This window comes from Bos mutus, chromosome 21 (assembly GCF_027580195.1).
Source record: "Bos mutus isolate GX-2022 chromosome 21, NWIPB_WYAK_1.1, whole genome shotgun sequence".
Classification (NCBI taxonomy): Eukaryota; Metazoa; Chordata; class Mammalia; order Artiodactyla; family Bovidae; genus Bos; species Bos mutus.
In genome coordinates, this window is record NC_091637.1 from 53,282,816 (window position 1) to 53,300,864 (window position 18,049).

General features: G+C 38.9%; 1 pseudogene; it reads right to left on the minus strand.

The window, feature by feature from the left end:
- Nucleotides 1-12,517, minus strand: part of LOC138984370 (14-3-3 protein zeta/delta-like) — a 50,959-nt pseudogene extending 38,442 nt beyond the window's left edge.
- Nucleotides 12,518-18,049: the final 5,532 nt, after the last annotated feature.

Below are 18,049 nucleotides of genomic sequence, written 5' to 3' on the forward strand. Positions count from 1 at the left end.
GACAGACCTTATTTTGGGGGGCTTCAAAATCACTGCAGATGGTGACTGCAGCCATGAAATTAAAGAACACTTGCTCCTTGGAAGAAAAGTTATGACCAACCTAGACAGCATATTAAAAAGCAGAGACATTACTTTGCCAACAAAGGTCCATCTAGTCAAGGCTATGGTTTTTCCAGGAGTCATGTATGGATGTGAGTTGGACTATAAAGAAAGCTGAGCACTGCAGAATTGATGCTTTGAACAGTGGTGTTGGAGAAGACTCTTGAGAGTCCCTTGGACAGCAAGGAGATCCAACCAGTCCATTCTGAAGGAAATCAATCCTGAATATTCATTGGAAGGACTAATGTTAAAGCTGAAACTCCAATACTTTGACCACCTCATGAGAAGAACTGACTCATTTGAAAAGACCCTGATGCTGGGAAAGATTGAAGGCAGGAGGAGAAGGGGATGATAGAGGATGAGATAATTGGATAGCATCACTGACTTGATGGACATGAGTTTGAGTAAACTCTGGGAGTTGGTGATGGACAGGGAGGCCTGGCATGCTGCAGTTCATGGGGCCGCAGAGTCAGACACAACTGAGTGACTGAACTGAACTATCCTTATGTGTAAAATCCACAAAGCTCCTTTTCTTATCGGTGATTGACCAGTGCAATCTCTAACCACCCAATTTAACTCCGGAGAAGAATTGCAGACTACTGCATTTTCTCTATAATGCCTGCTTTTGATTCAAGACCACATCTGACAAGGATCTAATAAAATCAGTATAAGATGTATGAGTCATTTTTCCTTCTGAGAGTAAAAATCTGAAGCTTGATTCCTGTTCACAAGTGCTGCTACAAGGCTTTACAGAGGATGGAAAAATTTCTAGTCCAGAGTTATCTGAAAGAAATTAATCTATGAACTCATCAGATTTCCTTTACCTGACTTAGTAGGAAAAAAAGTATTGTGGGGCCAAGGGGAAGTTGATGCAGTTTAATATCCAAACTGTTTTAGGAAAGCCTTCAGGCATATTGATTATGAGTGTAATCCTCACACACCACCTGATTGATTCTACTATTTAGGAAAATTAACGTCTTAAATGAATTGAAATTTAGAATTGTCCGAGTGTTTTATGATAATAAATAAGAGACTTTCACCTAATTTGATAATTGTTTTTAAAACCCTCTACAGACAAGACATGTCGCTCGTTCTTTGTCCCCTAGAGCAGACCACATCCACAGCGTGTGTTTAGAGGCCTTTGTCTACAAGGGCAATTGTTACTAATTTTGTTAATGACCTCCTCTCCCTTACTCCACTAAAGGTTAAATTTACCAGAACCATTAGCTAGATACAACGGTTGCTGCTGTTAATGAAATGTGTATCAAGTCCTCAAGTTATACCATAGAAGAGTTAAAAGAATAATGTTAATGATGTCACATTTTAAAATATAAATTTCTGAAAAATAACTATTTTACACTGTTAATTTGCTTTACTCAACATTGAGTTAACTTCGGCCAGAAAAATATGCAACCTTGAAATAGAATCGAGTGTGTTTATACTGTCAGTTACAAATACAGTCTAGCTCCTTGAAGATTCAGCTAACTCATTGATACAGATCAAGTTTACGGTTATCTGGAGACAGAAAGCCCCTCATAATTTACAAATGTTCTGCAAAATTCTGGACATCTCTTTCATCTCCACATATATTAATATTTTGCATCCAGGCATTTCCCAAGTTCTAGGGCACACAGATATTCAAAGCAAACAGGTATCTGAAGCAAACAGTTGAACCCATGCATAAATTTCCCACTTCTACTCTTTCAACAAAGAAAATTGGAGCATCCCCTTCTTACTGAAATTGTCACTCAAGATCTATGGGTCCCAAACCTTTGCTCCCCGGCTACGTGGGCCTCTGCTTTCAGGAAAACAAGTGTAATCAACATCTCCTGCAAGGAAATCCATCAGTCTCTCTCCCCTTCTCCTCTCTCGGCCTCTTGGCCTGCCTCCTGTTCCCTCTCTTCTGCTCTTTACCTCTCACCTCACTCATACACATGGGCACACACAGAGACTGTTTGTGGACGCAGTTTTCTTTCCTTCTGCTAAAAATGACTTTTTTAGCAAGCACTCAAGTTTAACACCTAACGCGAGAATGTTCCTCTGAAGAAACTTGTGGATAGTTATGCTTTGCTTTTCATTTTTTCAACATGTGTTTTCCTGACATAGCTATTGTTTTAGAAGTCTATAATTAGTAAAGCACACAGCCACTATTTTTATTTTCCATCTGCCAGGTACTAAGTTGTCTCTGGAGTCTCCCAAAGAACAGAAGCCAACATGGCTCTTTTCATGGGCATTCTTGTTTACCAGAGTGGGTGTCGGTGACAGCTGAAATGAATAGCCACAGCTTAGGGAAATGGTTATGTTTCTTAATTGTTACTGGGCTGTGAACAGGAAAAGCCCAGGGATAAACATAAAACAGTTTTAAAAATGTTGGCTCGCTGTTCATTTAATTTTTTCAGAATCTACCATGGTGAATTGTGTTAAACACTGTTAACAGAATTAGCTTTAGTTACTGAAGCAACTTCACAACAACCTAAGTGAGTCTCAGGCTACAAATATGACTGAAGTTAACTGCATCCTTTCAATAATTAGCATTCTCTTCAGTAAAAGAAAATATTTGAAATCATAACTTTAAAAAAAAAAAGTATTCCTTGTGTTACTGATGGGACAGGAGTGTAATTTAGAGGTATCCACCTGCCAATGCAGGAGACTCAGGAGACAGGGGTTCAATCCTTGGGTCAGGAGGAACATCCCCTGGAGGAGGAAATGGAAACCCTCTCCAGTATTCTTGCCTGGAAAATTCCATTGACAGAGGAGCCTGGCGGGCTACAGTCCATGGAGTCACAGGGTTGGACACAACAGAGCACACACACGATACTATAGAACTGTGTTTAACTATTTAATTTATCCACCTTTCTCAGCATTCTGTAACATTCTTACATTTACCACCTAGGACAAAAATATTGTGAAGAAAATTATTTTAAAAAGTATTTTCCATCAGTTAAAGATTGTAATAATAGAATCTTAATCCAATATACTCTGTGCTTATCTTCACCTTCTAAGCACCCTAATCCCTTCAGGTGAGCTGCTGGGTGCAGCAAGGAGTAAGAAAAACAGTCAAGACAGGTCAAAATAACAATCATTCATGAAAGCCACTACCTTCCAGTCTTGATTCCTTAGTGAGCCTCCAGATATGCATGACCCCCCAAACTCATGAATTTACAATCCAATACAATCTTTTATTTATAAGACAGTCTTTTTATGTATACACCTATTATTTTCATTAAAAGTCCTTGGGACCTCTTTGTCCACAATAAAAGATCCTCCCAAACTTCCCGCTTTAACCCTCCTCTAGTGTACAAGCGTGCTGGCACACTTTCTACTCCATTCCTAATTAAGATTCACATTATTTGCCTGTGACATGGTTCATTGTAACATCATTAGTGCAATAAGGAAACCCCATAACTTGGACTAATAGCATAGTGCTTCCCCACATCAACCTCAGGTGAATTATCTCCTTCACTTGCTTATATTCCCACAACTCTTCACTCTTACAGTGGCGGGAATATAAACACTACATATTCTAGTCATGTACAAATATTTATTGAGTACTTACTCTCCCTGGCGGGGTTGCAGAGGCAGACACGACTTAGTGACTAAACAACAGCGACTATGTGTCAGGCGCTGTTTTATTTATCTTTCTCTCATTATCACTGATATCAAGAGAGTGAAAAATATACCATCCCTTGAGAAGTTTGCATTCTTCAGTTGCGGCGGGGAGACAATAAACACCAACAATAATAAATGAGAAAATTAATAGAATAGAAGTAACAAGTGGAAGAGAAAAAAAGCAGAGATGATTAGGGGGAGAAGGAATAGCCAGAACAGGGTTGAAAGCATTTGCTATTTCACCTATGGTGGTCAGATTGAGAACGTGACTGACACTGGCATAAAAAACATCTCTTATGTTTACCCTTAATCTCCACTGATATATCATACCCCAGTTCACCATGTATATTCTCTATTAATAAAATGACTATGTTTCCCCCTTCAATACACAAGATTTGACTCTAATCTATCCTTCCACAAAAGCAGGCTCTCTTAGCACTTAAGATCTAAGCAGGAATTAATTAGATACAGCATTATCTATCAAACTGATCTTGGAAATATACATCTCATTAGCATGTCATGTGTGAAATGGAACGATAGCACCTTCTTCCAGGCTCCTAGCAATAAATGATCTGCAAGGGCATTAAGAAAGACCTGTGTTCTACACCAGTGATTTCCTTTATCCTACATCATAATCATTCAGAGGACTTATTAAAATACAGATGGCTGGGCATCTACCCCAGGGCTTCTGATTGAGTAGATCTGGGATGAAGTCTAAGAATTTGCATTTCTAACAATTTCCCAAATGATGCTGATCAGAACATTGAGAAACACTGTTTTGCACCAATCTTAGTAAAGTTACAATGATTTTCCAACTCAGTTGTCAAATGCCAAATGAAGTTCACATTCTCAATTCCAATTCTATATAATTAAAGGAAAGAGTGTTATTTTAAAGTATTTAAAATTATTTATTTTTATCTTAATCTTTTCTTTATGCAAGGCAAGGGAAAGGAGAAGAAACTGTATTTTTTCCAACTCTACTATCTGTCAGATATATAATGCTATCTACCAAATCAAATGAAACAAATCCCTTCTTTCTAGAACCCAAACAATATTCCCCCAAAGATTACATCACATTCTTAAACTTGACAGTGTGTATTTCTAAGATGCTCCTAGTAACTCAAGCAGGTTAGCTCTAAGCTCAGCAAAAATTCACACTCCTCTTCACTTTTCTCATCAACTGTGGAAAATCCATTCTTTGTGTATAAGAAACTAAAACACTGTAAATGAATACAAATTAAGAGTTTACAGGTAGGAAAAGCACAAAGAACTCCTTCCCAAGCACCAAAGACCTGGATTTCAAATATTTCTATCTTGGTTCCTAAGCAATCCGATCTCCATCAAAAAAAAGAAAAAAATGGTACCCCAAACTGATGGATGAATTAAAGAGATAACTCGGTGCAACAGTGGTTCAGGACTGCTTTCAGAAACCCAGTGAAATGAAGCAAGGCTAGCGAGCTACATTTTGCAAGCTGTAAGATTGTCTCAGCTCATTTTCATGGAACTGAATGAAGCCTTGCCTGTAAAGGTTTCTTAGGCAGGAGGGGAGTACTACTCCTATCACTACAGAAATAAGCTTTATGTGCTGTACTTGTCAAGGTCTGCTGAATGTGTCAGGAAGACAGCAAAAATAACAGAGGAAAAGGTTTTGCCTCCTTATAAATGAACACTGGCAGCTGTTGACCATCTAAAGATTCCTTTCCCTTGATCAAGCGATCCTGCATACTTTATAAAGTCATATTCCCCAAGTAAATAATGAGATGTTTATTAAAACATGTTAATTAATTTTCCTCTTTAAATCACACAAAGAAAAGATACTGAAGACCAAAGAACATGGGTTAAAAGATAAAGTAGATCTACTTGCTTGTTAAATATAATTGTTAAGAAAGTTATTCTTCACATTCTAATACTGGGTAACCTGAGTAACCTAAGCCACACTTGGGTGTTCATTAATAAAGGGTATCATATTATAAGTCGTGATTGAATTTTGCTAGTTTTGCTACTAAATTCCCATCCCCATAAGATCTCCAGTTTTGTGTAAAATACCGTGAACTCTTTTTGGAGATATTGAGAGTGGTCTCACTTGTATTCCTGAACTGGTCTCCTTGTATTCCTGAACTGGTCCTGCCTATTACCACTTGACTCTGTCATTTCCTCCTCTTCTACTTGTCCACTTCAACGACAGCTCACTTCCAGCCACTTCTGCCAAGGCCCCTGTTGCTGATTAAGCTGCATGAAGTCATTTTACTTCTGTCTGTACTGTCTGTATCGGTAAAGTTCAGGCTTAAATTGAATCCCATGCTATATGTAACATACTTTTTCTAAGTTTAAAGTTTATGTATGCTGCTGCTAAGTCGCTTCAGTCGTGTCCAACTCTCTGCGACCCCATAGATAGCAGCCCACCAGGCTCCTCTGTCCGTGGGATTCTCCAGGCAAGAACACTGGAGTGGGTTGCCATTTCCTACTCCAATGCATGAAAGTGAAAAGTCAAAGTGAAGTCGCTCAGTCATGTCCGAATTCTAGCGACCCCATGGACTGCAGCCCACCAGGCTCCTCCGTCCATGGGATTTTCCAGGCAAGAGTACTGGAGTGGGGTGCCATTGCCTTCTCCAACTAATTCACAAGTTTATTATACAATAAAATAACAGAGGCTTTGAATAAGTTAAACTGGATAGTAACAACTAATCAGTTTTCTTCAGTGATCACTGTTCTTCTACATAGGCAGGATAATTAATCCACGGATGGTCTTTCTGGTCTATCTTCAACTATTCTTACACTACATAGTCAATTAGGGACATTGTTTTACAGATATATGAAGAGAACACAGGCAGCTTTATGTAAGTTGAGTTTGTTAAATCCATTTGTTATGACGGGATTTCTGACACAAAAATTGCTCACTGCACACTGAACCCCAGAGAAGTGATGAAACAAGACAGCTGATGTTAGGAGGTATATGGGAGTGGGGTAGGGTGAGAAGCTGACACCAAAAATGGTGGCTTGTCTGATGCAATGTACTATTTCATTTAAAAGATATTAAATGAAATTTATTATACACTGGGAAGCAGAGAAAGAGGAGTAAATAGATTACAGTGTGGCAGGGATTATGGGAAGTTATTGCGTTAACTATAAGTCTTTGTTCTCTTCCTCTTTCATTGGACGCTAATTGCCAATTAATTTTCCTTAGTTTTGTGTTTTGCAGTGATGAGATTTAGCAGGCAGAGAGACTGGAGAGTATGAATAAGGATTCAGGCTTTAGGCTCTCCTGAGAAAGAAAATGAGAGAGAGAGAGAGAGAGAGAGAGAGAGAAGCCCTTAGCAACTCTCTTGTGCATTGTTCTTGACAACAGTCTGAGGACCAATGATGCAGGCTCTCAGGGGAAATATCAAAGCTCTGCACTAATGGAGAAAGCTTGGCTGAGGAAACTTACCCCTGAAAAGATGGTTCTTTCTTATACTTCCTACTTCAAAGTTTAGAAGAACTCTAGACTTTGCAGCTAAGGAGAACTGGAAACTGAGTGGTTTCAAAGGAGCCTGACAACCTGCCATCTCTCGCCTTTATTCTCCAAAGAGGCAAAGACTATACCACCCCAAAATCAAATATTCAGCCAAGATATCATTCACATAGGAAAGGGAATCAAAGATATTTGCCTGTTGGCAAAATTCCTCAACAAAATATTAATAAACTGAGTCCAAAAATGTATAAAAAGAACTATGCACCATGACCAAAAAAGGATTTATTACAGGTATGCAAAGCTTGTTCAACATTTAAAAATGAGCTAATGTAATCTATCACATTAACAGGCTGAAAAAGAAAAAACATTTGATAAAACCCAATACCCATTCATGATAAAAATTCTCATCAATTAGGAATAGAGAGGACCTTCCTCAACTTAAGAACATTCACAAAAATCTACAGCCAATATTGTTCTTAACAGAGAGAAATTGAATTCTTTCCCCTAAAATAGGAAACAAGAGACATTAACTGAAAGTTTTATTTAGTATAATAAGAAAGGATATACAGATTGAAAAGGAAGAAATAAAATGGCTTTAGCTCACAGATGATATGAGTGTCTATACCAAATCCCAAATAACAGACCAAGAAACTCCTGAAACATATAAGTGATAATATCAAGGTTTCAGGATACAAAGTTTAATACAGAAGTTAGTTGATTCCTATATAGCAGCAATAAACAGTTGAATTTTTCAGTTAAAAATATAATGCCATTTACAGGAAAATCATGTAAAAATCTAACAAAATATTATAAGCTCTATATGAGAAAAACTACAAAACTCTGTTGAAAGAAATCAAAGAAGATCTAAATAAATGAAAAGATACTTGATATTCATGTATAGGAAGACAACATTGCTCAGATGTAATTTATTCCCAACTTGATCTATAGATTCAACACAGTCTTCTCCCAAAATTCTAACAAGTTATTTTGTAAAATCTAGTTTTAAGAGTTTTATATGGAAACATGAAGTAGTCAGCACAATACGAAAGAAGAACAAAACTGGAAGACATATACTATTAAAGCTAACTTCAAGACTCAATGTAACAAGACAGTGTGGTGTTGGTAAAAGAAAACAAATAGTTCAGTAGAACAAAATAGAAAGCCAGAAACAGACCCATGCAAATAAAGACAACTTCTTTAACAAAGGACCGAAGAAAATACAATGTAGAAAGGATGGACTTCTCAGTAAATGGTGCTGAAACAATTGGATGCCCATATACATGTGGGAAATTCTGAAAGAGATGGGAATACCAGACCACCTGACCTGCCTCTTGAGAAACCTATTGAGAAAACTGGACATGGAACAACAGACTGGTTCCAAATAGGAAAAGGGGTTCGTCAAGGCTGTATATTGTCACCCTGCTTATTTAACTTCTATGCAGAGTACATCATGAGAAATGCTGGACTGGAAGAAACACAAGCTGGAATCAAGATTGCTAGGAGAAATATCAATAACCTCAGATATGCAGATGACACCACCCTTATGGCAGAAAGTGAAGAGGAACTCAAAAGCGTCTTGATGAAGGTGAAAGAGGAGAGTGAAAAAGTTGGCTTAAAGCTCAACATTCAGAAAACGAAGATCATGGCATCCGATCCCATCACTTCATGGGAAATAAATAGGGAAACAGTGTCAGATTTTATTTTTGGGGGCTCCAAAATCACTGCAGATGGTGACTGCAGCCATGAAATTAAAAGACGCTTACTCCTTAGAAGGAAAGTTATGCCCAACCTAGATAGCATATTCAAAAGCAGAGACGCTACTTTGCCAACACAGGTTCGTCTAGTCAAGGCTATGGTTTTTCCTGTGGTCATGTATGGATGTGAGAGTTGGACTGTGAAGAAGGCTGAGCACGGAAGAATTGATGCTTTTGAACTGTGGTGTTGGAGAAGACTCTTGAGAGTCCCTTGGACTGCAAGGAGATCCAACCAGTCCATTCTGAAGGAGATCAGCCCTGGGATTTCTTTGGAAGGACTGATGCTAAAGCTGAAACTCCAGTACTTTGGCCACCTCATGTGAAGAGTTGACTCATTGGAGAAGACTGATGCTGGGAGGGATTGGGGGCAGGAGGAGAAGGGGATGACAGAGGATGAGATGGCTGGATGGCATCACTGACTCGATGGATGTGAGTCTGAGTGAACTCCGGGAGTTGGTGATGGACCGGGAGGCCTGGCGTGCTGCGATTCATGGGGTCTCAAAGAGTCAGACACGACTGAGCGACTGAATTAAACTGAACTGATACAATAAATGTATAAACACCTTCATATCTCATACCGTTCACAAAAACTACCTTCAAATGAGTCATAGATTTAATATAAAATTAAATACTACAAAATATCTAGAAGGAAACAGAACAAAATCTAGACAAGCTTGAGTTTAGTGATGAGATTATAGATACAACTTAAAAAGCATTATCCATGAATTTTAAAGAAAATTTGATGTTAGACTCTATTAAAATTAGAAACCTCTGCTCTCCAAAATACATTGTTAAAAGTACAGTAAGTCCCCTACATATGAATGAGTTCCATTTCAAGAGCCCATTTGTAAGCCCAGTTGATTCATAAGTCCAACCAAGTTAGCCTAGGTACCCAACTAACACCATCAGATATATAGTGCTATACTGTAATAGATTTATACTTTTTATACAAACAATAAATAAAAAGAAGTAAACATAAAAAATAAAACATTTTTAATCTTACAGTATAGTACCTTGAGAAGTACAGTACAATGGCTGGCATAAAAGGGGCTGCCATCGAGTGAACAAGCAAGAAGAGCTACTGACTGGAGGAAGAAGAAGAGGTGGGAGATGGTAGAGCTGAAGGATTTCAGCAATAGGAGAAAGGGAGCAGGCTGCAGTTTCACTCACGCCTGACATTGATGGCACATGTTCTGGTTCCTTGCTGGATTCAATTCATTCTACCCTCTTGAAAAAATAATCCAGTGATATCTGGGTAGTAGCTCTTCTTTTCTGCTCATCACGGTCGCTGGATTACATTCTGAACGGCTGCTGCAACCTCCATGTACCATTCTACATTTGGGTCCAGGGCCTCAAAAGCTAACTGTGCCTCGTCAAATCAAGAAAGCCCCCTCACCATGTTGTGTTGAGACTCTTTGGTTCTTTTTTCTTCCTCTTGTCTCTCTTCGCCCGTTCTCTGGGCCTCCAGTTCCATCAGGTCTTCATTAGCAAGCACCTCGTGTTGCACAACAGTGCTGTACAGTAAAGTGCAGAAAATCACAACCTCCTGTAGAGGAGGCACATGTGTGACAATGTACACCAGACACACGAACTTACATGACTGGACATGGGAACGTATTTCGCCTCTTTGAAAGCTCACAACCTGAAAGTTCATAGGTAGGGGGCTTGTTGTATCAAATATAAGTGATAAACTTAGGGAAAATGTTTTCAAAAGACTTCCCTGATAGAGCACTGGTATCCAAAATATTTAAAAAGCACTTAAAACTCAAGCATAAAAATAAAAACAATCCAACTTTTTTAAAGAAGCAAAAAAATCTGAATAAGTATCTCATGAAAGAAGATATACAGATGAAAAATAAACAAAGGAAAAGATGCTATCACCATTGATCATCTTTTAACTGCAAATTAAAACAATGATATACCTACAACACTGCTACACGCCCACACCTATGAGATAAATCCATGCTACTTGTCCCAGGGTAAAAGATTTTAAAGATAGAGAACAGGTTAAACGGAGTTACCCAAGGGGCATCTTGGGTACAGACATCTCCTCTGATAGCAGCAGCAAGCCTTCTGACTAGATCGTAATGGCCAAGGATACAGAAGATGCAGGAGCTGTGCCACACACCAGTGGGGTCCCAGAAAATGTAAATATCTGTGAGTGGATGACTAACCATGATAACATTATTCACATTTGAACTTCTAGTTTCTCCTTATTGGGAAGGAAGTCTTTTGAGCCCCATGGAAAAAAGAGGATGGCATGGGATGAGTGAACAGATGGTAACAGGCAGGGCTCTTCTCCAAGCGTCCAATGTACTGGTGAATTCGGATATCCTAGTGATGACACTCACAGGCCAGATCCCAAGACTTCAATTGCAGTCACTGAGACAGCTGACCACTTTTCATTTAAAACTCATTATTTGCAGAGTGCCACATGATGCTCTGAAGGACAGCAGTGCTGAAACAAAAACTAGGCCCCCTCTGAGATTGCTGTCATTAGTATCTGCAGAAGAATATTTGAGGCTTCGATTGTTTGTTTGCATGATGAAGTGGCAATGTTGGCATTATTGAATGAAAAAACCTGGCAAGTATTGGAGGCAATACATATGACCCAATTTAACATAATGAGTTCTATGTTGACCAATAATGCTGGGCCAGGAATTCCTCTCCCATTCTCAACCTGGAAGTTTGCTGGAATTTGACATATACTCTACCATCAGGGAGATTTCTTTAAGAACATAAATATAAAAAGGAATATCACCACTGTGACCGTACAACACACTGTGTTTACATGATTGCAAGAGAACTTAGGTGTCAGGGAAGAAGGTCTAACTTCTAACTAATGTTTTTGTCTTGTAGACAACCAAACCCATGCAGCTATCATTTCTACTATAATACACTTGATACTAAATTTGAAAACTTCACTTGTAATAGAACCATTATAAAAGACAGCCATGCCAAAACAAGAAATTTGGGGGCATGGGCAACACATAAAAAGCCAGAGACAACCCACAAACCTACTGTTTGCCAATTTGCCAGTCTCTTCAACACAAAATTCTAGAGGGCTGGTTGGCCTGGTTGTCTTTGGTAATTTATTATTAGTACACAACTGTGTTTTTCTCAGCCTTGACTAAGCTACTAGGCATCTGTAAATCAATGAAGTAAAACATGAAAAACTCAGAAGACACGAATTCGAGGTTAGTAACAATACTCTCTTGTTTGCCAGTTTTCATTTGACTCCAGGAGATAGATAAATAGGTTAAACTGATTAGATCAAGGACACCTAGAAAGACACAAACCTGGATGCTGACTTGCCCCAGAGGGTTCTATAGTCTACCCTTCCATCTCCAGAGGTCACTATGATGAGTAAACAGCAAGCCCTGACTCCTTCCTGAAAAAGGAGAGACAGTCTGGTTCATTCCCAAAGGGAAATGGCAGATCTTGAGTGCTTGTTGGGAACCCACCCAAGTTCATAAACTGTGTTGATGTTTGAGGAGGATTTCATAACTCTCTTTCTCCTACTGTATCTCAAATATAGACAAACCACTCTAGCCTTTCTCAGATTCTCTCAAGCAGAGAGGCTTGAAGTACAACTTACTTTCATGTTCGATTTCTCATTCATAACCCCTCCCAGATTTTCCACAACAATATCACCACTCTGCCAAAAGAAAAATGCAAATTTTGTTGCTGTTGTTGTTGCTGGTTTGTTCATATCCCTGGATTGTTAACCCCATCCAAACTTTATATTAGTTTTTATCTGCATATAGTTGCTGTACATACTGTTTTAGCTTCTTCTGTATAGCCAAATGAATCAGTTATATGTGTATCTCTTCTTTTTTAAATTTACTTCCCATTTAGGTCATCATAAAACACTGAGTAGAGTTCTCTGTGCTATACAGTAGATTCTCATTAGCTACTTATTTTATGCATGGAAAGAGAAAAAGAAATACTGTATATTAACACTTACATGTGGAATCTAGAAAAAAAATGGTAAAGATCAACTTATTTGAAATAGAGACACAGATGTAGAGAACAAATTTTCAGTTACCAAGGAGGAAGGGGAGGTAATGGGATGAAATGGGAGATTGGGGTTGACATATATCCAGTGTACATTAATGGTTTTCAATTTTTTAAAAAAGATATTCATGACTGTTTTAGGAAATGCTTTCACTGTACTAAATAGTATTTAGATAAGGAAAATAGCCCTGCTGGCACAAATTCTGGCATTGCATGACAAGTTTTAGTCAATGATTTTGAGAAGTACTTTAGTACAGCATAGCTCCTGTATTAGAGACATGTTTCTCCCCAATATACATTTAAAATATTAAATATACTAGCACTGGTACAAATAGTTTTATTCATTCTTTCCATTTATTCAATAAGCATTTGTTTAGGCTTCCCTGGTGGTTCAGACAGTAAAGAATCCACCTGCAGTGCAGGAGACCCAGGTTCAAGCCCTGGGTCAGGAAGATCCCCTGGAGAATGGAATGGCTACCCACTGCAATATTCTTGCCTGGGAATCCCATGAACAGAGGAGCCTGATGGGCTATAGTCCATGGGGTCACAAGAGTCGGACACAACTGAGGGACTAAGCATATACATATGTATATTAGTTTAGAGTCTACTACATGCCAATGCTCTTGGTATTATATCAAGAACAGTTAACCAGGCTGAATGAGTCACAAGCTAGAATCAAGACTGCCAGGAGAAATATCAACAACCTCAGATATGCAAATGATACCACCCTAATGTCAGAAAGTAAAGAATTAAAAAGCCTTTTGATAACGGTGAAAGAGGAAAGTAAAAAAGCTGGCTTAAGACTCAACATTCAAAAAACTAAGATCATGATATTTGGTCCCATCACTTCATGGCAAGTAAAAAGGGAAAAAAAGGAAATTGTGACAGGTTTTTACCTTCTCAGGCTCCAAAATCACTGTGGATGGTGACTGTAGCCATGAAATTAAAAGACACTTGCTCCTTATAAGAAAAGCTATAACAAACTTAGACAGCATATTAAAAAGCAAATATATCACGTTGCTGACAAACATCCGTATAGTCAAAGCTATGGATTTTTCAATAGTCATGTATGGATATAAGAGTTGAATCACAAAGAAGGCTGTGATGATGGGTGGTTTAGTCGCTAAGTCGTGTCCTATTGTGACCCCATGGACTGTAGGATTTTCCTGGCAAGGATACTGGAGTCAGTTGCCATTTACTTCTCCAGGGGATCTTCCTGACCCAGGGATTGAACCCAGGTCTCCTGCATTGCAGGCAGATTCTTTATTGACTGAGTTAAAAAAGGCTAAGTGCCTAAGAATTGGTGCTTTCGAATTGTGGTGCTGGAGAAGACTCTTGAGAGTCCCCTTGACAGCAAGGAGATCAAACCAGTCAGTCCTAAAGGAAATAAACCCTGAATATTCATTGGAAGGACTGATGCTGAATCTGAAGCTCCAATACTTTGGCTACCTGATGCAAAGAGCCTACTCATTGGAAAAGACCCTGAAGCTAGGAAAGATTGAGGACAGGAGGAGAAGAGGACACAGAGGATGAGATGGTTGGATGGCATTGCTGACTCAATGGACACGAGTTTGAGCAAACTTAGGAGATAGTGGAGGACAGGGAACCCTGATATGCTGCCATCCATGGGATTGAAAAGAGATGGATACAACTTAGTGACTGAACAAAAAAATGTCATTGTTTTTTATAGTATACCAAGAACTGTAAACCAAACAAAGTTCCCATTTTCATGGGGCTTATCTCAAATGAAAAGAGAAAGGCAATAAACAAATTAATATATAATACTTTGGGTGGTGATGAGCAATATTAACAAAGTCAAAGTAAAGAAGAATAGAAGTTGCCAGGATAGATGTGAGGAGAGGTGAAAAGAACTGGATTATTTTAGAGAAAGTAGTCAGGAAAGACCCCAGTGATTAGATGGCATGTGATCAGAAAGCTGAAGGAAATGATGAACCAGGCAATGTGGATAGAGAGAGAAACAGCAGCAGCAATGTCAGAGAGGTTGCTAGCCTGAGACAAGGTCTATAGGGTTGTATAGGCAAGAGTAAGAACACTTAATTTCATTTTGAGAAAATAGAAAAGTCATTGGAAATGTTGAGCAGTCCACACGTGACTGGACTTACATTTTCCAAGAATCACCATGGCTGTGGGAAGAGCCTTTACTGTAGAGGGGTCAAAATGGAAATGAAGAAGCCAGTTAGGAAATCCTAGAAACAAAAGCCATTCAGATGGAATATACCTAGTATTTAAGAGGCAATCCATAAGAAAAGTAGTAATGTACAAATTTTGCTGTACACAAGTATTGTGTTCAGTGTTAGTGATTCACAGGGAAAGAAAGGCCATGTAACTGGGTAGGCCCACTGGACTGATCTAAATTGAAAGGAGAAGAAATTATTATTTACAATTTTTCTTACAATGCAATAATATCAAAAGGGCAGGCAAGTAAAACAAAGCTCACAAATCACATAATTTTTAGGACAGTCATATAGTTACTTGCCCTCTCATCTCATAATGCATGGAGGTCAACTCCAGTAGAATTACCTCCCTATCATTTTCCAGACCTTAAAAAAGAAAGTAATTCCCATGGCCGTTGCTTGATTTACATTATTTCCTCTTTCTGGAATGTCTTTCTAACTTTGTTTCTCTAATTAAAACACACAAATCCCTCCATAAGACTCATTTTCATCACATTTTTGTGATTAGTGTCACCACATGCTGAGCATACCTCCTACATTGCAAGCAAAAGTTCTAAGGACAATACAACTTGTGCAACTTTATACATGAACTGAGTGACAACAGAGTCCGTGGAAATAAATGCAGGCACAATCAGAAATCAGAATCTTAATCTACCTCAATCGTGATCTTGGGCAAGATTCTCCAACCCCTCTAGCTTCACTTTTCTTGTTTATACAATGGGAATAATAATGTCTATTCCCTGTATTTATTGTGAAATCAATCAGATGATAATAATCGCCATCATGTATTAGGCGTTTAGAATCTGGTTCCAGAGGCCACAGTCTGAATCATTACCCGATATTGCCTCTGTAAAACAACGTCTGATATGCAGTAAGCCTTAACACAAATAACAGTTGTCTTTTCATTTTTGCTTATCTTCCCTGATTGTTGCACTATTTATCATTTCCTTCCAAATAAACATAATTTATAGCAAGCAGGAAATGCAACTTTTCTAGGCTTCCCTGCTGGGACAGACCAAGTACTGTACACACCGTAGTCAATGGATTAGGGCCTACAGGACAATAAATAAAAGAAAAACATGTTTTTAATCAACTAATTAGAGATACATTTAGTAAACTGACAGGGTTTGCCAGGAAGTAAACACTGACAGTAACAATGCTACAAAATACTCCACTTTGTTTCTGAAAACTTTGGTTAGGTGCCAACACTTCCTTAAACTCCCATTCCAAAATTGATTAGCTGACATTCACAATCAAAACTACCTGCTGAAGAAATATTCAAAAGCATTCATCACATGCATGCCTCTAACCTCAACTAGTAAGTCAGTGAGTCCCAGAAAATGTCTCATTTCCTTTTCCTTATTCCTCTTAGGATTTCCAATATTTTTTCCAAACTTTCACCAGCCATGGCTTCTCCTTTTATTTTTAGCAGGACACAATGTTTCCACCTGACAAGAAGCTTCAAGTGGCTTAAGTAATAACACTTCAATCCCTGTCCCCTTTATGAATAACCCTCCCCTCATTGGAAAAGGAATCTCCCTCCCCGTCCCATGAAGAATAATGTCCCTTCCTGTGCTCCATCATCCCAGCTCTCACGGCCACTTAAGACCATTACCTCATCTGTCACTTCCTTTCTTACTGGGGTCCCAACCTCTTCCTTCTGATTTGCCTTCTCTACCTAACCTGGAAACATTCCAGTTGCTGCTCTCATAGCAAAATCAAAAACAAAATCTTTAACTTGACCCTCTCCCTTTTTCTTTTTCTCTCTATGCCAAATTCCCAGAAACAGAGTCTACATGTCCTGTTCCCATTTTTTCCATTTAAAAATTATTGAAACTGCTCCTGCCAAGGGCACTGAGTGTTCTCATTGCAAACTGCTTTTGTCCTTCTACCTCCTTGACATTTATGCAGCATTTGACATTAACCTTTCCTTCCTTCTTTAACATTATCTGGCTTCTATTTCCTCTCTGTTTTCTCTGTATTCATCTTCTTTGCAGGCTCTCTTCTCCAAATTCCTACATTTATGTCCTAGACCATTTTCTCATACTCTCTTCCTGTGACCTCATTTCTTCCTTGCATTAACTTCCATCTATGCTGCTGCTGCTGCTGCTAAGTCGCTTCAGTCGTGTCCAACTCTGTGTGACCCCACAGACGGCAGCCCACCAGGCTCCCGTCCCTGGGATTCTCCAGGCAAGAACACTGGAATGGGTTGCCATTTCCTTCTCCAATGCATCAAAGTGAAAAGTGAAAGTGAAGTTGTTCAGTCGTGTCCAACTCTCAGCAACCACATGGACTGCAGCCTACCAGGCTCCTCTGTCCATGGGATTTTCCAGGCAAGAGTACGGGAGTGGTGTGCCATCGCCTTCTCCTCCATCTATGCTAAAGACTGGTAAATCCATATCACTAACTTCAATCTCTGCCAACCTCCAAACCACAAATCTGCCAGAGGGTGTAACAGATAACTGGGCATCTCCATCTCAGTGCATGCAAAAGTGACCTCATTTCTGTTTCTACTTCTTCTGCAACCAGTCTTAATAATGTTGCCATATTCACCCCATCATCCATACCAGAAACCTACAAGTCACCCATAACTCCGCTCATCACAATCTTAAGGTTAAGAAGAAGCATAAGGATTTCAGATAGTCTCTGCCTTAACAAGAGAACTGGCAACAGATGCCTGAGGCAATCGTGAGCTGGTCAAGGCAGGAGGAACTCGGCAGGAAACTCACTGAATTCCCTTCAAAGAGAAAACTCTCTCCTTAAGAATCATCTTCTGTTCGCCTCATCTTCTCTTCAAATCCCACACCCTTGAGAATGATTGTGTGTACTTCTTATTTGTAGCATTTCCTCCATAGCACTTGTCACAATTGTAATTATTGCTGCAATGATTTATTTAATACCCATCTCCTCTATTTCACTGAAGG